General features: G+C 32.5%; 1 protein-coding gene across 4 annotated transcripts in view; it reads left to right on the top strand.

The window, feature by feature from the left end:
- Ser (protein serrate) overlaps positions 1 to 24,270 on the top strand; it is a 318,726-nt gene that overhangs the window by 198,497 nt on the left and 95,959 nt on the right. The window lies entirely within an intron of this gene.

The raw sequence follows: 24,270 nt of genomic DNA, 5'->3' as shown, positions 1-24,270 counted from the left end.
AAACCGTCCCGAGCGCCATCTATCGCGGCGGTTAATGTTGATCTGATCGCCGTCTTAGATATTTTTGATCGCCCGCGGATTGGTAATGAGTCGTGTGTTGGTCGGATGTGGCGGCATTTTTGGAATAGTTCACACGAAGATAACCGTGGAAATAGTCGAGAAATCTTTAGCATCTTACCAATCTTGTCGCATTATTTTTGCAACGGCATGAAAACTAGATGGTTACAGTTGGATAAAAACATTTCTTCTAAAACCTTTATTCTATAACTAGCGACCCGCCCCGGCTTCGCACGGGTGCAATGCTGATACTAAATTAAATACACTACAGAAAAAATATGAACGTTGTATATAAAAACATAGCGGCCCGCTCCGACTTTGCACGGGCATAAAATATATATGCCTATGTCACTCAATGAAAACATGATTAAAATCGATCCAGTATTTTTGGTTCATTCATTACTGCCCTTGGCCTGCACGCATTAAATTTGGAGTAAAACAATTCCTCTTCCCCTATACTTACTATGAAGATTTCCTGCTATCTTTGGAATATCTAAATTCATACAATTTTTATTACATTACACATTTTTAAACGCAAATTTTAAATTTGTAATATCTCCGAAAATATTTGTTTAATTTACATGCTGTAAGGAACCATATTGATCTATATTAATTGCACACTGTATTTAAGGTACTTAATTCGATAAGGATTAATGCCGTATTGCATAAAATAGCTTCGTAAATAAGCCATTTTCTCACGTAAAAAGTAAACAATAAAAATGGTTAATGTGGGTTATCCCTAAAAGATAAACATAAACCATCGCGGACTTTTTTGTAGACCTTTTTATGGTGTACAATACTGTAGTACATTAATTTGATCTAACTCGTAGGGTTAGGCAGCGTTTTTGCTAATTGCTAAATAAGCCTAAAAAAATAGGTTAATTTACGACATCACGTTAGAAACCTCTAAAATTAGCAATGTTGCCTTAGTATATTATGCATGTATTATACATATAAACCTTCCTCTTGAATCACTCTATCTATTGAAAAAAACCGCATCAAAATCCGTTGCGTAGTTTTAAAGATTTAAGCGCACATAGGGATATAGGGACAGAAAAGGCGACTTTGTTTTATACTATGTAGTGATATCAAAAATGTGCGAAATATAATTATTCGTATATATCTCAGACACTAATCAATGAATCAAGTCATCTTCAGTTACCTCTGTTGAAAGCACCTTTAATAATTAATAATTAATTAATAGCCATGCTGTACATATATTTTCTGAGTCACGCTCACGAAACTCGCTTCAACTTATCTATGATATATTTTCCTGACATCTGCTAGTGGTGCAGATCCTTGAATTGTACGGTCTGGTTCACTTCAGCCGCAAGGGCATACCTGAGAACAAAATAAGCTGATAACCTCACCAAAGATGCTACAGCGAGTGTTACAATAAATTGGAAATATTTTATAATATAACAATCTTTATCCATTTATAGATGTTAGGGTAGATAGTCTAGGCAACTTGAATGGGACTTGCCGGAAGAGGAAAACCAGATTTGGTCCATTAAATAGTATTTCTTTTCCCCTGCTACCTCGTTAAGGAATAGAGATTTGCGAGTAAAATTAAACATGCTATGTTACTGATTGGTCACTGCCAATTCACCCATTCCTTCCTAATAAATCGAACTGAGAGACCTCTGTGTCCCAATTGTGAGGAACCAATGTCATTCTCCCATGTTTTGGTGATATACAGAAATTGATATTAACTGTCAGAAGAAGTCATGGCGTACCTGGTTCATTGAAGGATGTGTTCTTGCCTCAAAACTTGCACAAATTGTTTGATTTCCTCAAATAAATCGGTCTGTATCTTATAGTCTAATTTTAACCTGTAATAAGACTGTTATCTATACAAAATTTTATTATGTATTTGTTTGTCCCGATATTTGTTTTGTCTCGATGTTTTTTGTGTAGGTTTGGTTATTGATCTATTTAATTGTTTTTGTTAATTCTAAGCAATATAACTGTTAATTAGTTTATTGTTTTGGAATCCCTTTGAACCCGCAACTGACGGAGTCGTTGTAATCCTGTGTCAGTATTAATAGTCTCTGAAAAATCATAAAGCATTGGGAAAACCAATAATAACAATCAGTAACACCAGCTTCACACCATTAGAGAGTTTTGCAAAGACAGAGCAAGGTTTACGCTGATATTCTCTTGATATAATACTGATCAAAACACTCCAGTTATTCTCGTCAATTTTTACCTAGTCACCAAGGATGTGACCTATTAGCCTCCAACCTGTAATTGGTTAAATAATCGAAAAACAATTCTAAACCGAATGAAGGAGCACCTAAAGAACATAATCCCCATTCACTAATTTGATGCTGTTGCTGCCTTTTTGGACGAAGTTAACCGTTTGACCAATCTAACATGATGAACTGGTCTAAAACTAAAAAAACTACGATGCTGCCGTCCTATCAGTTATTTCTGACCCAAAAAATGCTTCGTTCCAAGTCCAATGCCATCTGAACAAAATAGAGAAATGAGAATAAACGCAAACCAAGTCCACTCAAGTTACTTACGCTTTATGAAGAGAAACCTATCCATCGATAAAACCATATAACGAAAACATCCCACAAGGGAAACATGAGTATAGGGTACAGCAACCTAGAAATGGTTGGTGTACAAAGAAATATACTTAATATTCCTCAAAGCATTAGAAATATGTATCTGTATCTGAATTTCAAGCAAGAAATAAATTTCTGAGTCACCGTATCCCTATGCGTAATATATTTAATAAATAATAATAGTATTGCTTTAGAGATTCAATGGAACTAGTATTTTATTATAAAAAATCACTACATAGATTCAAGATAAGATGTTCTGAAAAAAATGGGTCCGAAATCTACTCAATTATTAGTGGAAATGTACAATAAAGTACTGTTTATATATGCTTGATGATATGAGGAAATCTGTTTGGAAATAAAATATAACTAGTTATTTTTAGGCTCATATACTTGAATTTGTTATTGTAATTATAAACACAAGTAAATAGTATAGAAATATATAAAATAATTTAACAATTAAATCAAATTTAATTTAAAAAATCAATAAATAAATGTTACATACATTTAACACGCGCGCTTATTCCCATCACAGAATTTGGTTCATTATCCGCGCTTTTTGGACGATGACGTGAACTTAATTAACCAGAATAGAAATGAACAGGCTCTTATAATACAAATAACCGTATCGGACCACATCAGCCTGCAATAATGGCTTATTTAATTTCCGGCATTAAAATATACGAACATTGTTGAAAACCCAAGTTTATTTTACACAGATCAGATTCAGTTCAGGTTTGGTTATTATATTTTCAAAGATTGTATTACACCTACGCTCTGAAAGGTTAACCTTTATTTTTTGAGAATGTTTTTATGAAAATATTTTTTGAATATCATTCGAAATAATACAATCACTTAACCTTATATTTTAAATATTCTTAAAACTTGAATAGTAATAAAGACAATTCGTTGAAATATATAAAATTGGAGACAGTATAAACACCTTCCTCATGACTTTACCATCAATAGTCGTCTACATGGTCATCGTGATAACAGATAACACCAACAGGAGATTCGTCAAACGTTAACGACTTAACTAAGAGCGCCCATCTTCCTTCTCTCTAATATAAAAATTTTCAGAATTACCAGTTAAATTAATTACATTAGTTTATTCAACTTTCCAAGAACGAGACGACCAGATCGTCGCGAGATAAAGCCTGAAGATTACACGAGAAAAACCAAGCGAGAGGATAGGACCGACTAAATGGCCTCGTTAAGCATTTTCGTAATTAATATTTCACGATTTCGGAACAAGAGCTTCACCAGGATTCGGATAAATACAATGTTTATTATAGATAATCTTAATTAGGTTGTAAGAATTTCATGGGGCTGACTTATCAAGACTCTAGAGGAATTTTCTTGAAATCACAACACAATTAAGTAATATTATTTTGACGTTATTAATAGAGTCACATTCCAAATGTTTTTTCAATTTTTGTGACAGTGACTTAATTAAAACTAGGTACTTATCTAGGAATACACATTGGCCCTTACTTACTCTTTAGTAAAATAAAAATTAGTAATATTTTCAGTGATTTTACTATTTAGTGCACTTCACTATACAACTACACAAGATCGCTGATCGCATCAGGACTTTATTCTGAAAAACTTGTATTATGTTGATATTACCTTTAGCAGAACATAGGTTTTAATATTTGCTTGTACAGCTGCAACTTATATAATATTTATAATAATTTAGGTATATATTTAGGGAAAAATTAGATTTACTTTCAAGTAACTAATATATTTCTTTGTATTTTAATTCAAGTTATTTTATCGTGTTTTTGATATGTATTTGAAATGTACTAAACTATAATTAGTATGTTTTTACTGAATTAAACAACTTAAACAACATGAAAAAGTGATTCTGAAACTCTTGCTTTTTCTACACCTAATAAATCGATATTAATGTCAACAAATAGACGAACCAACGCCGAAGCGAAAGAACGCGAAGGGCAAACAAAAAAGGAAGGAAAGAATGAGGAGGAGAAGAAGAAGAAGAAGCAGCGAACGGAATATTCCACAGAACACGAGGAACTATCACATTAAGAAGGAACGACCATTAAGTTGATTTACCAGATACATAAACTGCTCGCTGGCTGAATTTATGGCAAATGGAAGGAATTTAATGGTAATAAGTGATATATGCACCTGCGATCACGACGTATTATTTTATTACGTTGGCATTCTGCATACATCAAACCCGGACTGAAGAGGTTTTGCTTGTGTTACTGTCTGGTTCGAGATCGAGAGGACTTCTTGTACCATTGTATAATATAGACGATAATATGTAATGAGATTTTAGTGTTATGGGAGATTATAAATCTTTATGGTCAACTCGAAGCAAAAGAAACTACTAGCGAAACGCTAGCAATGCAGAATTTGTTATCTGAGGAATTCTTAGGGCTGATTTTAGAAGATGACGTACATATACTTCAAAATATTTAGAAGATTGTATGGTTGCTTGGCATAATACACTACAATATTGTAGACAACTTTTATACTCATTTAACTCCTTATTATTTTGTTTATTTAATGCAATTATTTAATAATAATTATGCACTTATAAACATAATTTAAAGCATTTATTTAAGGCAATATTTTTATAAAACACGAATTCATAATTACACGAATTGATCTATCTATCTATTACTGTATCTCTAATTCATTAAACTTTTCTTTTGTTGCTAATTTATTTCTCCAAATTTCTTCTGTGGTTCCAGATTTAACTAAAACGATTCTTTTATTGTATTTGTTACTCAAGTAGCCTTATAGCTGATGATCTAGACCGTAACGCTATATGTTAATAATCTAGCAAATATTTTTGAATTTAATATTCAATAGTTTTTGTCTTTTGCATTTTATTGTTATGTTACAAACTAACATCCGGGATTCATTTTGGTATATTATATTTGCTCCAGTTTGAAGAAGATTTACATTTTCTTTACTCAAGATTTCTTCTTGTTGATTTTAGCTTTCTCTCTATGCATTAATGGTTACTATAGTTTATGTTTCTTGCTAATTGATGTGTGATTGTTTAATGTTGTTAAGGTTGAAGAATATCATAAATATATGACTAAAAAATAAAGCAGGTTAACGCTGAATTTGCAATTGTTCTGCATTTACTCGAAGCATCGTTTGACATGGTTTAGTGTTCCGACAAAAGCATCGCAGTTCAAACTATTGAATCATCATAAACTGAGAAAGCATCCATGCTTTGAAAACTCTTGATCCGTGGATTCTTTGCAAAATCATAGCAGATTAAGGTATAACGCCATCAATGGCGGACTGAAGTTGCTGTGTATTAACGTACTCTACTGATATTTGGACTCAAGCTTGCAGTTTATTGCGAATTGTAGTAGCTTAGTTGCACAAACCATTCAAACTTTGAAACATCAAAAGTTGGGACACCATTCCATTCGGGCTATGTTATAGAAATTTGTGTAAAAACGTCAATTCAGAAATCACCAAAGGCGATAATGGATGTTTACAAATAATGTTACTACAAGTGAAACAATTTAGATGGGATAGAGTCTAATAAAATAGATCTAATCCCTTTGGTCGTTTCTTCGAAAGGAATATATTAAAAAGGGAGGACTGGCTGTTTGAAAAAAATACGGTGTATTTAGTCTAGTTTTCGGATGTGAATATTGAACTATTTAGCATTGAGGGTTTCGTTTGCTTTGAATATGCAGTGTTGCCTGTGCAGTCTTTCGAGTCGCTATTTTTTTCGTTAATGTAAGATAGTTTTAGACTAAACTAAAAAAAAATTATTTAAAATGCTGCACGTTGTTATATATTAGGTTGATAAATTAATTTTAAAGGTTTATTTAATTTGAAGCCTTATTGTGAAAAATCAATACAATGTATTTTATTCTAAGTATTGTCCATCGATAGCAACTACGTTTTCCCATCTTTCAGACAATTTAAGGATTCCATCTTGAAAGAACAATATATTTTTTGAGGTTATCCGGCATTTTAGCTTTTGTTATCTTCAGACAGGTCACGACTCGTATGTCGGAACAAGTAATAATCAAAAGGAACAAGGTCTGAAAAACACGGCGGATGTTATAGTATTTTTTACCCATTTTAATATTTGTGGGTATGTTCGCTCTGGTTTGCAACATGTGGTCGAGCGTTGTTATGCTGAAGAATAACACTGTTATACCTTTACCCGTATTCCGGCTGTTTTTCGCAGAGTGTTCGGCTCAGAGGCATTAATTGTAGTTGATACCGATCCCCATTGATAGTTTTATGGAATAATGTCGTCAAATCCCTGTTGCTATAAAATTCACACAGCATTCTTTTCAACTTTTCTTTAATTTAAAAGATAGATTAAATAAAACTGCCCACAAATGCGATTTACTCGGTACAAATTCAGACATTTCCAACACACTGAAAAATGTGTTTATTCACTCTCCGACAAAGGACAAAGGACGGTGCGATTTAATACACAATAACACCATCAAATCACCACAAATCCTTTAAAATTAATATATAGGCCTGACAATTAATAGTTTTTCTAGAATTAACAGATGAGAAAATATTTATTTATACCCGCAACTATATACATATCCAACAAGTTTGCGATTTTATGGATTATTAATTCCTGTCTAACGGTACTCACAAGTCGCGAGGCGCACCCTTTCCATCGACAATATATTATCTTCGATGGCACGAACGAAGCTACTACTCACTTCCCGATCGAAGAGCAACAAATCAAATCAAATTCATTTATTTCTTCGTTCTTCCGTCGTCTGTTTCGTTTCACGAGCCGGGTCTTCAATTGACGTGGACGTCGTCTTCCTCATGTGCCGCCGATAACCGTGAAGAAGACCCGCAGGTCACCGTTCACAACGAATGGCGTTCTGTATGTGACCAAATCGTCGTCATGATGGCTAATAATGCCAGTGCCGCGGAGGTTAAAGGTCGATGGGTTTCTCATCTTGTCAGTGTATCTAAGTACGCCATAAACGAAACCTTGATGAAGATGGACGCGGATACAGATAAAAGCGGACGTTTATTAGATTTACAGTCTATAAAATTTACTGTCCTCTTGATTCTAGATCATAGCTTTCTATTCGTTGGAGTTTCATTTATTTAACATCATTATTTATATCCAATAAAGCACACTATTGGGTTTAATAGCATCATTCATGGGCCAAACTGAAGTTGCAAATAACATTGTTCAATAATGATTGGTGGGATGAGATTAAAGCCACTTTTAGTCTATTGATACTTTCTGAAGTTATTTCCGCGTTGATTATTTGCTAGTTGATATGCTTCATGAATTACCAAAGTGATTACACCATTAGTGACTAAAAAAATTATATTTATAAGATGATATAATAGCACCCATCTGTCTGGACTTCCATCTATTATACTTTCATCCAATAAGTTTTGAAATTCATTTTCTTCGAGATTTTTTGATCCTCCAGGTTATTGACATCACAACAACTATTTTTAAATTGTTGAAACCAGAACAGACAATTAGCATATGACGGGACAGTATCAGGATAAGTTTCTAAAAGTGTTTGATGGGTTTTGGTAGCAGATTCCTTCAAATCAAACTTCGTATTTTCACAAATATATATCGCTGATCAAAATACATGCATGGTAATAACTTTATAAAGATATTTTTTATTAAATGAATAATCAAAACCTGTCAAACTACATGATACGAAAATTAGTTTTAAGCTGTGTTCGAATTATTCGAATTTAATTCACTCTAACTAGACTATTATTATCTCCAGTACTTCATTAAAATATAATTATTTAAATTTGTTAAACGCTCGGTTACTTGAAATCAGATACCATCAAAGATATTATACCGTATAATTAATTTGATTGATCTGTTAAATTCGCTTGAGAAAAAACGGTTAGCAGAGTCGCATTAATAGTTATAGAGTAAAAAGTGCCTTAAAAGTTAATTTTATGGTACGATGGTGCAATTTTGTATCATTGTCAGGCTGTGAAATTATTATTATCCCAAAATCTGGAAAATCGCCAAATGAAATAAAAGCCTATAGATCTATCTCGCTGTTACCAATAATATCTAAGGTATTTGGAAAACTTCGGTTGAAAAAAATAAAACCGATTATATTCCACAATTGACGATTAGCATGGAATAATATATTTCCACAAGCCTTCGATAAGGTAAGGCATAACGGCCTTGTTCATAAGCTACAGAAAAGGTTACAGAAACAACACACTGAATTATTAAAATCTTATATTACTGCGAGAATATTTATAGTCAAATTAGAGTGATCCTACCCTATAATAAAAGAAGCTAAAGTAGGTGTACCACAAGGAAGTGTATTGAGGCCCATTCTTTACACATATGATGTACAATAAATGAAAAATATCACGATGGCTACATTTGCTGATGACACTGCGATTCTTGCTGTCGGATACAATAAACAAGAAGCCACAAGAGGGAAGTGACAATATAAATAATTGCACCCAAACCTAAAAAAAAAGTAAGGAAAGTAAATCTGTGTATATGTAGTTCACGTATAACCAGACAGCACAAGTACCAATAACAATAAATAATACTATCATTCTGTATTGAAACAACGCTATTTTCGCACAAAACTTCGCTGGAAGGAACTAGAACTTGATAATAAACATTGTTCAGAAAGACAGACATTAATATTCACCAAAAGATTCCTAGCACAAGATATACATCAATCAACATTACTTGAAACGATTTATCATTACACTGATCCATGTTTTATATATCTGATCCATATGTGCATAATCACACATTACAAATGTTGGCATTGAATAAATTGGTTGAAGACATGCCAAAAAAAGAACGTGAAAAATCAACGAAATTGTGAGAACCTCGCCGCGTCCGTTCGTTATGAATGAATTGTACATTTAATATACGAAATTACCATATTACTACGGTGATCTGAATGCCGGCGAGCAAAAATGAACAGAAGAGGGCGCTGGAAAGGTCCCAATTATAATCCGCGAAAATTGGTAGTCGGGCGCCTAAAATTGTATCGGTTCGTTTACCTCGATCCCCACGTCCAGGTTATTATAAATAGCATGCTATATCGATTGTTTGCAGAAAATAAATAAGAGGGAGTCGATAATTTGGTATATTTCTCAAGTAAACTGGTTTTAAAATGTTATTTTTCATGTTAGGACGTTTGGTCGACAGAAGCGAAGCTAACGTATTGTTTACGTTATTGTATCTGTCGTCTTATATGGGATGGGTCATGTAAAGTTTACTTGAAAAAAAAAGACCTTTAAGAATCTATTAATTTTTAAAATTCACGTATAATTAGACAGCGCAAGCACCAATAACAATAAATAATACTATCATTCTATCTAGAAACAACGCTAATTTCGCACAAAACTTCGCTAGAAGGAACTGGAACTTGATAATAAACATTGAAAACTAGACCTTCAAGATGCTCTCCAAATCGCTGGTAACCTTGATATATTTTTTTTATTTTTACTTTTACTTTGGTCTAACTAACAGTCTGCCCCATGGCAATAAGCATATATATATATATATATATATATATATATATATATATATATATATATATATACGAATCCATACGATAGTACCATATCTTGAATCTTAATAATAGGTCGACATGGATGATCTGCACAATCTTCATGAAAAACACTGGTACTATAGCGTTTATCAATGCAGCACTGTACTATCATATAATTTGTAAAGAAGATGTAGTGTCCTATTACTCTCTCAAAATCACGTACTTCATTGCTATTGCAAACTACACTAGTCACTAGTTTGGCAACATATGCAGACAATACGACAGTCTTAATATCTAACTGATAAAGTAAAACTGTCTGAAAATTTGGCATATTAAAACCAGTGAAACACAAATTATTGCACTACTAAGGACAATAAAAAACCTAAAACAGAAGAATAAAACTATTATATAACCAACTCTCGATTTATTTTACATATTCATACTGTTTCATTAACATACACACATCTGACTTTAAAATTTATTTCAGATAACTGATGACTAATAATTACTAGATTAACAAGAACAAATTCCACATTCCTTATTTTTAATCGTGAACAACACTGAAATTATAGTACTTACGGTTAAAATATTCCGTTACATCCCAGCACTGTTTTTGAGAAAGTGATTTCGATGAATTCCCTGCAAAATTCCTGCCGTCACGTCTTATAAATATTACAAAATTCCTTCGTTAGTACATTCTTTCCGTAGATAGTTAAATTGAATCGAAAGTATGTATAACTATATATAGAATATTGTATGGGAAAATGCTTTTTTACAAAATTAACTAATTTAAAATGAACTCATTCGCGTATTTCTGCTTGTTAATTCATTAAGTAAACAAGGTTATTCGAATTTATGCTCGGAAATAGGCTATTGGGTGGGCAAGAAAGTAATTACAGTTTTGTAGCATATACATAAAACTCTAAATTTGAAGTTAAATAACTAAATTTCTATTTAAAAAAATAATAATTTAATAATAAAATATATTTTTAATAATTTTCTGACTATATTTTCGTTCATTTTTCTCGTGATTCTAGTTATCCTTTCACCATTTATGCTTTAGAACTTTTATTATGACAATCAGATCAAAATTAAAACTGCATCAAAAAATATTTTCAAATTTACATCATCATGATGGAATTATCAGTTCCTGTGACATCTGATATTTATATATTATTAATAAATTTATTTATTAAGAAAGTCAGATCTATTTAGACTCCATGATATGAAAAACCTGATATTTCGTCCTAAACACTTATTTAACAGTTCTATGTTTAGTTGACTCAGTTTTGTTTAAACTCACGTTAAAGATGGACACCAGCAAAGATAAAATACACTATATATAACGCAAACTGAAGACTGAAAATATGAATATTATGTTTTGGTTTCAAACAATATGTTCCAGTAATCTTGATGCCAACGATTCACCACGTCCACGAAAGCTAATTGTTTAAAATGTGACTAAAAGCATAGAAATGGTCGATTCCAACCATCCTATAAGAACTTATTCTATTGACCAGGACCGAAACATTGCACAACAATCCGTTTGAAATTATTTAGAGAGGACTGGATCTATGGGTGTCACACGAGCTAAACTACAAAACCTCAACTACATACATCCATTTGTGAATCACTGCCGAATCCCGACAAGATCGACCCATTTTTGAGTAGCAGGTGACTGTGAGGAATCTCTTCTCAAAATTAATTCAGAGTCTTAATATATGTATCAAATAGTATATTAATAAATCGCATTTTTATTTCAAACTAAAATAAATGAATTTTAACGGAAAACAAAAACAGTTACATAGGAAAGCATGGTGCTAAAAGCTACTGATATCAAATATAAAAAACGAAATTACTTTCTTGTTAACTTATTAGTACCTTGCTTTTATTTTATGAAGAGTAACGTACTTATTAATATCAGTTGATCGATCATTAATGGCTCATTAAGTGATTGCTGGCTGATTCTTGGAAACATTCGCAATTACTCGAAACCCTCATCTATCTCAAAGCCAACTTTATTAACGTTTTCAATTAACATTCCCTGTTAATAGGTTCGACAGTAAAAACGAGTCGAAGGGTATAAAACCATAAAAAACCGCCCAGATAATATATTAATGAGGATCGTTATACAATTTTATCATCGGTTTTTATTGGCCGGACTCGGCTCCCTGTGATTTAATAAGAAATTCGAAAAATCGTCCGGTTTTTCATTGATACGAGGTGTAATAAGTATGGTTAATATTGTATGAATTGAACGGGCACCGTTTTTAATGTCGGCGAAGATCGTGTAGAGGTCGAGCTCATATATGCTGATTATTATTCCGAGATCGCCCCGTAGAATAATAAAATATCGACAACGAACGTACAGCAGCATATATTACGCAGCGGTGCGCCTCTTTTCTAGCGCTTGCCGACGAAGAGGATGCAGAAAAACGAAGAACATCGTCACGACCGCGCTGAGAATCTGCGACCTGAAGAGAGCCATCAATAACAGACGAGGGGCCGAACTAACTGCTTCTTCTTGGTCGTCTTCCTCGCCTTCGTTCTCCGATTCACCCCGGTTCCAGCGCACAATAAAAGAATAAGGAAGTTTCATTAGGTTCGCGAATAAAATTCTTATACTGGTTTATTGACGATAAACATTGTGTATAAATTAATGTAGAGGATGTGAAAAATCGCGTTCCAGCTATGCATGCCTATCTAGTTGTAATTAATTAGTCAGTTATTCAGGCACAGATGAAAATGAAAGTACTCGTATGTGTCTACCGCTTGTTTGGTTGGAACATTGTAACATATTTCTATACAAGGGACCCTTGAACATGCAAGAGAATTCGATTTTTTGTGAATAATTCATTTGATTACGATATATTTAAAAGTTCTCAATGCGGTACTGAGTTGAAATAAATTCATTTACGATCCTATTTATAATATAAATATATAATAATAAACATTTTTAATTTACTTGAAAACCGTTATATTTAAATCATATTTCGACATAAGTGGAACCCTTATTGTTAAACCCTTCAATCATTACTCTGGGATCACTCCAGTATATTTATATTAAGGTTTTTAGAATGTTATCTTCACTTGATGAATCAGAACACCTCTGATATACCAACAACAAAATAAACAGTACTTACAACATTTCCGACGACACAGTTATTATGGAAACAGATAAAAATCTTCCTAAGGCTGCAGAAACACTACAAGCAGCAGTCAACAAGATCTATAAATGAACTATAAACTCAAAAATACAGCTTAATACCCCCAAATCTGTCCATGTTAATTTTGCGTTGCGGCGAAATAACAAAAACCTAATGATATCACTTGACGGATGCCCGATTCCTTACGCACAATCAATTTAATACCTCGACATCCATCTCGATAGTAGGTTAAATTGGAAACATCATGTTGGACCTAAAGTAGAGCAAATTAGACTCAAAGTCAAGCAACTGCATTGGTAAGATACTCTCAACTTTACCTAAAATCAAAGAGATTGGTTTATCAGTCAATCATAAAGCTAATTTAGACATATATGGTGCAAATATGGGGTTTCACTAAAACATCAAATCAATTAGTAATCAAACGTAGCCGAAAGAAAGTTCTACGATTAATTACCAATGCTTATCACTACGTAACCAACAAAGAGCTGCACGATAAGCTCGAAATCAAATGGATATACGAAGTTAGTCAAGATTTCGCCTTAAAACATGAACCAAACCACACGAACTTGTATAGTATATTCTTAACTTTTAGCTTAAATAGTTTAGTTTTATTGTAACTTGGGGAATACATACTGATGTATTAATTCAAGTACAACAAAACAGTAATAATATATTAATTTGTACTTAGTATATCTAATGCTAGATGTAATTAATTAAAAAATTAATTTCTCATCTCACAGATAGATGATTATCAGTCCCAACTATATAATACCTCTCTCCTGAAGAAACGTCCAAAAGGATATACGTAATCGTTCCGTCTAACAGCATATAGTTTTAGCAAAATTATTTGTGAGTGTTAACTATACCTTCACCCATCAATTTATCTTTAATATTGACTTTATCCGGTTTTCCATGGTATAGCCTGTATGGAATGGTTTCCTAAATTTTAGCGTCTCCAAATATCAATAGTTTACGACTAGCAACTAAACTACCGTCCCAATTCCAGTAAATTAATTTAATTCACAGCAACCTCAGTGCGCCTTTGATGGACCGCTTGTGTGTCGGAATCCACGGACTAAAACCTTAGTTACCTTACGTCTCAAAATGCAACCGCCAATCCAACATCAACCTGTTTTGTTTTCTTAATAAAATGTTCTTTTCTGACAGCGCCAGTTACGAAACATGTAGGAATTAACATGAAACAAACATATAGACAACTCTATTACAGTATATTTCTATTAAGATTTTTAGAATATTATCTTCACTTGATGAATCAAAATATACGTTTTGAGAAGAATACATATAAAATAAGAATAAAGAAATAACTCTAATTAATATAGCATCAAGTAGAATATATTTAAAGAAAGAACTACAATAATATGTATAATAAAAATCCCAGTCATCTTTTATCGAATCCTTGGCAATAAAGATTCAATCTCAATGTTGTCGTTAGACAAACCCAACCCAAAAATTAAGGATTATATTCGTTAATAATAGTAACAACTGAACGGTTGAAGTCTCTAAATAACACATCTGTGTTGATACAACTATGAATTGTTTTAAAAAATATCATATGAAGTAGTAGTAGTAGTATTAGTAGAGGCACAGTCGGGCAAGATTCATGTAGTCTTAATACAAAAAGACTAAACTTTTAATTTGACAAACCAATAAATCCAATAAAATCACTGAATTTTACTTAATCATAGGACTTTTTTTTATAACATCTTTATTAGGTACGCTTAGTACAATCTTAATGTACAATTGATTTATATATTGGTCCAAATTGGCTTTATAATTGTATTATAGATCAACCTCTTTGATTTTATATCAAGTTGAGAGTATCTTACTACCAACTAACCAATATAGTTGTTTTATTTTGGTTCTAATGTCTTTTGCTTTTTGTCTAACGTGATGTTAATCACAGAACATGAAAGGATTTTTTCTATTATACATATTCAATATCATTGTTTTGAGGGGAAGTATGAACTGGCAAATCTTTCGAATGTGGAATAAACTGAATTATTGATTTTATTGGCAAACAGATTTGTTCTTATATTTAATAGAGGCTATAATTGGTTTACACTGTACTGTATTAATATACTCGTAAGAAAGGTGCGCTTACTTTAGAAAGTTCAAGAAAGAATCAGGGAAGAAAGGAATTTTTAAAGGTTCCTCAGAGTCTGATAAAGAGAATCACTCTGTTAAGAAAATTAATAAAAAAGTAAATTGGAAGAATAAGAAGAATGTAAATAAAACGCAGTTTCCTTCAGACACTGAAGAGGAATTTTTGTCTAGGTCCAGAGAATGGGCTCACATTTAATACACTTCTGGTGCGAATTATGTTAAGTTGCATTAAGTCTGACAGTGGCTAAATTAATTAAGTTACTTTTTCCAATCAGGAGTCTTATTTTTATTTCTATGAGAAATTGTTATGTTTTTGACCCATATTTCGTATGTTTTAATGTGTAAAGGTCTGTATAACCCTTCAAGTAATCCCTTTGCATGGTTCAATAGATCCCAGCCGTGGAGTCTAATGAGTCATATGCCTTTTTTCATTATACGGTAAATTTAGTATAGTAAACAACCGATCTGCTAAAGTTTTTTCATCCTAATATGCGATCAAATAAATAAACAACTAACTTAAGAGTAACTATTTTCAAATTTTTTCTTTGAATCGACCCACTCTCGGCCCTACTTGAAAGTCAAAATATTAAAATAACGTCTAATTTTTAGTTCCTCTATTGACGGATAGATCTCCAAGAAATAATCGAACCAATAGTTCATTCTCTCAACGTTTTATTCCCTAGAAAACTTCCTTTATTTTTTTTTCAGACCGTTAACGATTGCTCCAATAATAAACAAGCTAATTGCGAACAAATTACCAACGTCCAGTCGACCAACACAACCATCGTCCTGACCATTCACCGGCTAATTAATACGAAATAAAATTTATTCTCATGCCTTTACGGTATGATATTATTAATTCGAAATTGTTAAAAACGGTTTTACAGCCACACAAATGCGGTAACTTTTTAATGGGTTCAATAAAAGATTAGTTTAATGACCTTTTCGAAAGCGCGGTAGGATAAGGCTTGCTTCGATTAGTTGGGATCAAGCTGGTCCGAAGGTATATCGCATACCATTTCCATATATATACTTGGTACAATCGTAATTTTTTAATAATACGATTATTATTAATGGTAATAGTGAGTTGAACTTAGCATGGTGTAGTATGGAGTCGATTAAAAGTAATAACACTAATTATTATTGAAGCAGTTTTGTTTATATTAAGTTTAGCCTTCGATATGCGAATGTATGTAATTTTTTTCTGTTAGTACATTATTGCTAGTCGTTTTCGACTAATGTATTATAATTTAAAATCTGATCTAAAACCCACCGGTCCTTACTTAGTCCTTAAAGTAATAATGTTCACAGTATTAATTAACACTGCTGTCCTTTATGTTAAATGCACTTGACAGTACTACAAGTTCAAATGGTTTAATTTTTTTGAGCATGGGTCCTGCTCTAGTGTTATCCAAGAGTTGCAATGCTTTGGCGGTAACACTAGAATGAAGAAAATCTTCGTCTCTTTGGAACTCCGTTATTCCTAACGACAGTGGGTATATGTATGTCTCAATGTAACCAATCACTCCTATCTGGGTGTATCTACCAAACTTCTCAACTCTTCTCTTCTTTCTGTTAAAACGAGGACAAAAAACATCCTCTTAACTAGATTCCATATCGGTTTTAGAATTATTACTATCTATATCAGCAACGTTTATATTAAATTTAGCATTCAGGAAATTAACTAAAATGGAATTTTATACAAATTCTTATTTCGTTCCAAAGAAAATAGAGTTAGTTTATTTATCAAGAATGTAACTTTATTTGGTCGAAATTGCATATATCAACTGACAATTAGAAGCCGAGTTAACTGCATTTTCACCATCAATCTGTATTCTTTTGATATAGTACCGTGTGATATCTACCTATTAGAATCTAACGGCACTTGGAGGTCATTCAAGAAGACTTGCACCAACAACTCTTTCAACCATTCATTCGGAGTCTTAAGAAGACTATATTGAATACCATTTTTAAAAAAGTCTTGTTTACTTCAGTCAAATGCAACTTGTATGTATATTTGTAGCAACATTTCAATGTTACTTCTTGTAATTACCATCTATTTTATAGTTTCCATCACAATTTTTGTTTTCCAATAACTGAACAAATGCAATCGTAGATTTGGGTAAAAATTAACGTTGGTAATACTTTAAAATCGCGAAGACTTATCTTGGGATTGAAGTACTCTTCAGCTTTATCCAATGCAGTAATCAGAAGTACTCAACATTGCACGAACATTTTGATTTTACTATGATAATCTGTTTTACCGTGTGTTTCTCTAATTTTCTTCTTGGATACCAAGTATCTTGACGTACATTTAAATCGACAAATTGAACAAATTGAACTAAACCAAATGTATTGCCTGTCGAGCACAAATCGAAGTTATTCTTAAATAATAAGATATTAGTGGTCGTATATTGTATTATTACGATTAGTGTCATATATTAGTATGATTTGATCGTACGGAATCCAATTATGGAGTATTTCTAACAAATCTGATTCAAGCCATCATTCAACGGTTCCAAAACCAAATTATTGGACATGAATAGACATAGAATGTAGAGCAAAATTCAGAATAAGATATTTTATACAGTAGATCACTTACTGAAATAATGTTTTACATGTTATGTAAATAATAATTAGCTTAAGAATTTCGTATTGCCAACTGAATAGATTTGGAACCATTAAGAATAGTTTCTCAACTAGAATTTTTTTCAGAAAATTCTTCTTCAACTTTATAAAATATATGTTCCTTATACTTCAAAAAACAAAATATAATAAAAGATAGTGTTACTGTAGTTGCATACATTTTTAATACGATATAAAAAATCAACCTATAAATATATATAATGTATATCACTAGCGATTTATCGTATAAACCAATATATGATTTGAAGAATACTGAACCGTAGCTGCCTTTGTTCATTGTCAGCTAACTAAAATTCACATCAAGAACGTCGTGAAACCCATCCTATAAGAAATGACGAGCATACCTCGCGAATACGTCAATTAACAAAGACCTATGAGTATTTACAGCTACCTCGGACGCATAAACAATGAAGAAAGTACAATAAATTGTTCCGGCTCATCCCAATTGTCAAAGGTCTCTCGTACTAATCCAACGCAAGACGACTTTCCCAGCTTTCGAATCATTACCATCGTTTATTTATATAAATTTTACTCCCGCTTAGATTTTATCTCTGTATCGATCGATCACCGATTCACTAAATTATCGGTACCGTACAGGTCGCTTGAAAAACTCACACACATGTACATACACACGCTCGCACACAAAACTATTTGATCGAATAACCGATCTGTCCGAGTTCATTTTTCTGATTGATGATCAATTGGTGGACGGGCATCGATCGATTTATTTTCAGTTGCCGAGGTCGGTAGCATCCAGCGTGGTACGGCGGCATGATTAAGTATGGATTTATTAGGCGATGGTACATTGTATCCAGCTGATTCGAGCGATGCGCCTACCTACGACTCTGTTATTCTGGGTAATTTGTGACTTTTGATCTGACTGAGCGTGTCTACTTTGTCCATTCGGAACGGTAATAAATCAAGGAAGGCCTCGGATATTTTCGTTCTTGTAGTCCCGAGTCGATACGGTATCTTTCGCGTTTTTCCGAGTCTGTTTGTCTCGTAATTCTTGATCGTTTTCGTGTATGAACTAATCAATAAAATAATGAATTAATATATCAACCGATTATTAACTTTTAACGCATTTCGCATCATATTCTGATCATTTTAAAAAAGTATTTCTGAGAAAAAATTGTACTATATACATTAGTGAGACCAAAGCCTCCACTATACCAATTTTGATTAATATACACCATTATTCAAAAATTTAACATCATGTTGGACAAAAAGCAAAACACATTAGAACCAAAATAAAAACAACTATACTGGTTAGTCGGAAGATACCCTCAACTTGATCCAAAATCAAAGATATTGATTTTGAATGCCTATCGCTACGTAACCAGCGAAGAACTGCACGATGACCTGGAAATCAAATGGATTTGCGAAGTTTTCCAAGATTTCGCCTTAAAACACAAAAGAAGATTACTAAATCATACTAACGTGGAAGCAATACAACTACTAGACAACGTGCAGGATATCAAAAGATTGAAGCGAACCAAACCATACGAACTTATATAAAGTGTAAACTATAGCTTAAGTTATTATAATGATGATGTATGTCTTTATCTCGCACTCATCTTGCTTGAGAATTAATTCAAGTACAAATAAATTTAGTAATAAATTAAGTTTTAATTAAGATTGTACTAAGCATATCTAATAAAGATGTTATCAAAAAAAAAATTAAAAAATTGAAAACAATAAAGTAGTTTTAAAGGTAGTGTAATAAGGTAGTTTTACTATAAAGCAAGTTTCAAATGTACAAAAGTGTTCATTTTGTTTTTGCTCTAGGGACATAATTGTTGACGAATGTTTAGAGTTATTGTCTTGTCATTATTACAAACACGTTTGACAATTGTTTATTATGACAATACCAACATGCTTATTTAAAGATTTGTTGCAGTATTTTTATGTGACTAAAAATGGGAAGTTTCCATATTTTTGAACGGTAGTGTATATTATACTAGTTGTTCTCGATAAATGTCTTTTTAAAGTGAAAAAATAATCAGAATTTTGAAACACCTGATACTAGTATCTGTAAATTTCTCTTCTAAGATTTTACTTTTAAAACAGGCGATTCCATTTTCCCTTTAAAATTAAATTTGATAATATTTCAAAGGGACATTTGTTCATATACACCTACATTCTGCCTGAAAATTAATTACTGCTGGATAGATTAGTTATCAGTTCAAAATCAAGTATCTCCAACAGAGGCAAAAGTTTAGCATTTTGTGGTAACCTTAAATTACTATAATCTTCTCTGAAAAAAATAGATATACTGCAATATGTTTATGTTGTATTTATTTATGTAAACATTAACAAGGAAAATATTAGATAATTTAGCTATGTATTATCGTCTTCAAATACCAACGAATTACCTAAGATATGCACCGTAATCTGTCCTAGATAGTTTTTTCCTCAACCAAACCGATTTTCTTAATAATATGAACCTAGCTAACAATGTATTTATATAAACTTTAACAAAGAATAGGCTAAATAATTTAACTTCTCTTTACATCTATATATAATTTTTCTCAATTTATTGTTATTTATTATCGTTTTTGTCTTCAAATACCAACGATTACAGATACGTTTCACTTTTTTCCAACGTTCCGGTGTGAACTAAAGTCAGATATCACCCAAGATATGCGCCGTAATCTGTCCGAGATGGTTTTTCCCTCAACCAAACCTATTTTCACAATAAACTGACACTGGCTGACCATTTAAAGACAAACGTTTCTCGGCGAATGCGACACGGTTTCGCATTCTTCACGGCCATCGATCGATTGACAAAAGTTTTTATTTGCATTCGTCCACGCTGCCCCCTCCGTAAAAAATAATCGTAAATTTTATTGCGTAATTGTTTGTGTCGTTCCCGAGTCGTTTTATGGCCTCGTGGTTTATCTTTTTCATTCGTTCCGTTGATGGTGATGCGTTTTCGCGTTTTACGTCGATCAAATTGATTTGATATCAATTTGGCGTAACTTCAATCGGCCGTGTTTTGCTGCTGCCCGTCAGAATACGTCGACATTGTATCCGACGATAATGGTTCGGCCACAACCGTGTAAGTTTCTGTTCAAACCCATCATTATATCATTATGAGAGACGATTATCTATGTTGTACTTAATTTGCATAATCATTCTGCAATAAGTGCACCAACGGGAGTAAAATGTTGGTTTTCTTAAATTAACGTATACCCGATACTGTGGAAGACATCAAAATGAAAATTCTAAAGCGGTATGAGTACCCATGAACCTAGTTTACTAGAATTTGGACAAAAGCATTCTAGTTTAAGATCATCAAGGTCAAGAAATCACTCTGAAGTGACGGAAAATGGTACAATCAACATCCGCAAAAAGTCTTGTTGCAGGTGAAAGATTCACAGACCAAACTACGATGGGCGAGGGCGTGTCGAAAAAGAAAGTTATGATCGACGACTACGAACAAGTCTCACAAATAACAATATCCGTGCTGATCGAGAGCTTGTTGGTTCATTCGAGACGTCATCATCCTTTATGACAACGCCAGACCACACACCTCAGTTTTTATAAGGAATTAATTGGAAGAAATACCCCAGGAAACCATTAAACACCTTCCTTATCGCGCCGACTTATTACCTTGTAATTATTTTTTGTTTGTGCCCTTGGAGACAAAAGATGGTAAAGCAATGAAGAAGTACAGGAGTATATGCGCAATTGGCTGACAACTCTCCCTCAAACTTTTTATGAAGAAGGAATATTCAAGTTTTCAGATCGGTGGCAGAAATGTGTACAGCACGGAGTAGCTTTCCCTAGTATAACCACAGATAGCCCTTTAGTTCATTAGAATAGTTAGAGGCTATGTTTAAAATGTTTTCTCTATATTAAAATCCGATTGATTGATATCCTTTGTACTATGCTTGATCCAAATTTATTAGTGAGTTACCACTTTTCTGAAGAAGCTTTTAAAGAAGCAAGAAACAAATTTTGCAGTGTGTGGCCAATAGTTGTCATGCAGGAGGATGACTTTGCGTCTGTTACTCGTTATTGCTGGTCTTTTTGGCAACAATACGTTGTTGATACTTGGTATCAGTAGACTTCTTTGATAGTCTGAGCTAGGTTTTCGTCTTCTAAAATTATGATTGTCGTCAAAATCACCACTTTTAAACCATTTAAACTAAAACCAACAATTGGAATATGACGGAGCGACATCACTATAAGTATCTAAAAGGGTCTAATACACTTCGGCAGCAGATTTCTTGAAATGCAACAACAAAAGTGATAAATGTCGAAAATGCAACTTTAAGCGTTCCATAATTAGCGTCTGTAACACTGTAACTTAGTAATACTAAATGGAAAACTATTATTTTATATAGAGGACTGTTAATTAGGTTGGGTTTTAACAGTTATTTACATTTATTTTTCGCATTTTTTTGTCCATAGATATTTTTTTATAACATCTTTATTAGATACGCTTAGTACAATCTTAATTTACAATTAATTTATTACTACTTGTCCTATGTACTTGGATTAATTAACAAGCAAGATGAGTGCGAGAAAATACATCAGTATGTATTCCTCAATTATAAAATTATAATGATTTATTAATTATTAACTTATAGCTATAGTTTACACTATCAATCAATCTCCTGACGTTTTGCGCGCTGTCCAGCAGTTGTATTGCTTCCACGTTAGTATGATTTAGTAATCTTCTTTCGTGTTTCAAGGCGAAATCTTGGATAACCTCACAATTCCATTTGATTTCCAGGTCATCGTGCAGTTCTTCATTGGTTACATAGCGATAGGCATTAGTAATCAATCGAAGAACCTTGTTTTGACAGCGCTGTATGACTATTTGATTTGAATTTTTAGTGCAACCCCATATTTGCACCCCATAGGTCCAAATTCGCTTTATAATTGTATTATGAATCAACCTCTTTGATTTTAGATCAAGTTGAAAGTATCTTCCGACTAACCAGTATAGTTGTTTTATTTTGGTTCTAATGTGTTTTGCTTTTTATCTAACGTAATGCTTCCAATTAATCTACCGTCAAGATGGATTCCAAGCTATTTAGCTGATTTTGCTTGAGGAATCGGGCATCCATTGAGTGATATAATTAAGTTTTTATAATTTCGCCTCAATGCAAAATTAACGTGGACAGATTTGGACCTATTAAGTTGAATTTTCCAATATTTCGTCCATTTGTAGATTTGGTTGACTTCCACTTGCACTTTTTCTATTGCCCTAGGCAGAGATATATCTTTTTCCATAATAATTGTGTCGTCAGCAAAGGTTCCAAGAAGTGTTTCTTTTGTTGTTGGAATATCAGCAGTCTAGAGCAGCTTCAGGAGAGATCCTAAGACGCTACCTTGTGGAACCCCAGCCGAGATATTTTTAAATGTATCTATAGATATCGCTAATAAAATATATTGAAGCACCCAAAGTTTTGATTTTGTTTCGTTGAAGTTCTCCATCGAAGAAGTTTCTTGGCTACGCTTCATCAAATCCATTAATTTTCCAGTTATTCGTTAGAGAATATAAAGTAACGTTGGGAACTATCGATTGAAAACGACTATCGCCTGTTTAGTAATTAACTACATTTTACAATCGACAGTTTCAGTCGCTATTTTCGGTTCTAAAGTAGTCAAATAAGACTTTTACTATCGACTGTTTCATTCGTGTACTTCCAGTTACTATTTTCAGACCTACTAGTTTCATTCATCCGATTTTTAACGTTCTGGCTTTGCCGTCGTAGCGGCGATCTTAAAAATAATATGCCGAATTTATACTTACATAGATTTATATATAATATACATAGTTTTATGATTTTTTTAGAAGTTTGCTTATAAATAATAATATATTACATATAAATAATAATAAATATATGTATAAAATTAGGTTTTATGTTTTGTTTTGTAGTATGATAGTAATTAACAATATTTTGTACATTAATATAGCAGAATTTTGGAACTCACAAGATTATTTATTAATGTAAAAAGGTAAAAGACCAATATTTTGATTGATAAATAGAAAAATAATTTTGACTGCATTTATATTATGTTGGCAACTATCTATTTGATTGACTTTTTTGATTTTCTAAGTCTCTCGATGTTTCTTCAAACCTTTTAAAAATTAAAACTTATTTTAATCAAGTTTTAACGAACAATAATAATCTTAATAATAAAATATTCCTTATTAGTGATAAATAAATT

The sequence above is a fragment of the Rhynchophorus ferrugineus genome, unplaced genomic scaffold, assembly GCF_030347505.1.
Source record: "Rhynchophorus ferrugineus isolate W39M unplaced genomic scaffold, kcgeb_rfMv2 rfM8, whole genome shotgun sequence".
Lineage (NCBI taxonomy): Eukaryota > Metazoa > Arthropoda > Insecta > Coleoptera > Curculionidae > Rhynchophorus > Rhynchophorus ferrugineus.
The sequence above is the reverse complement of the archived record's forward strand: the minus strand, read 5'-3'. Positions and strand labels throughout refer to the sequence as shown.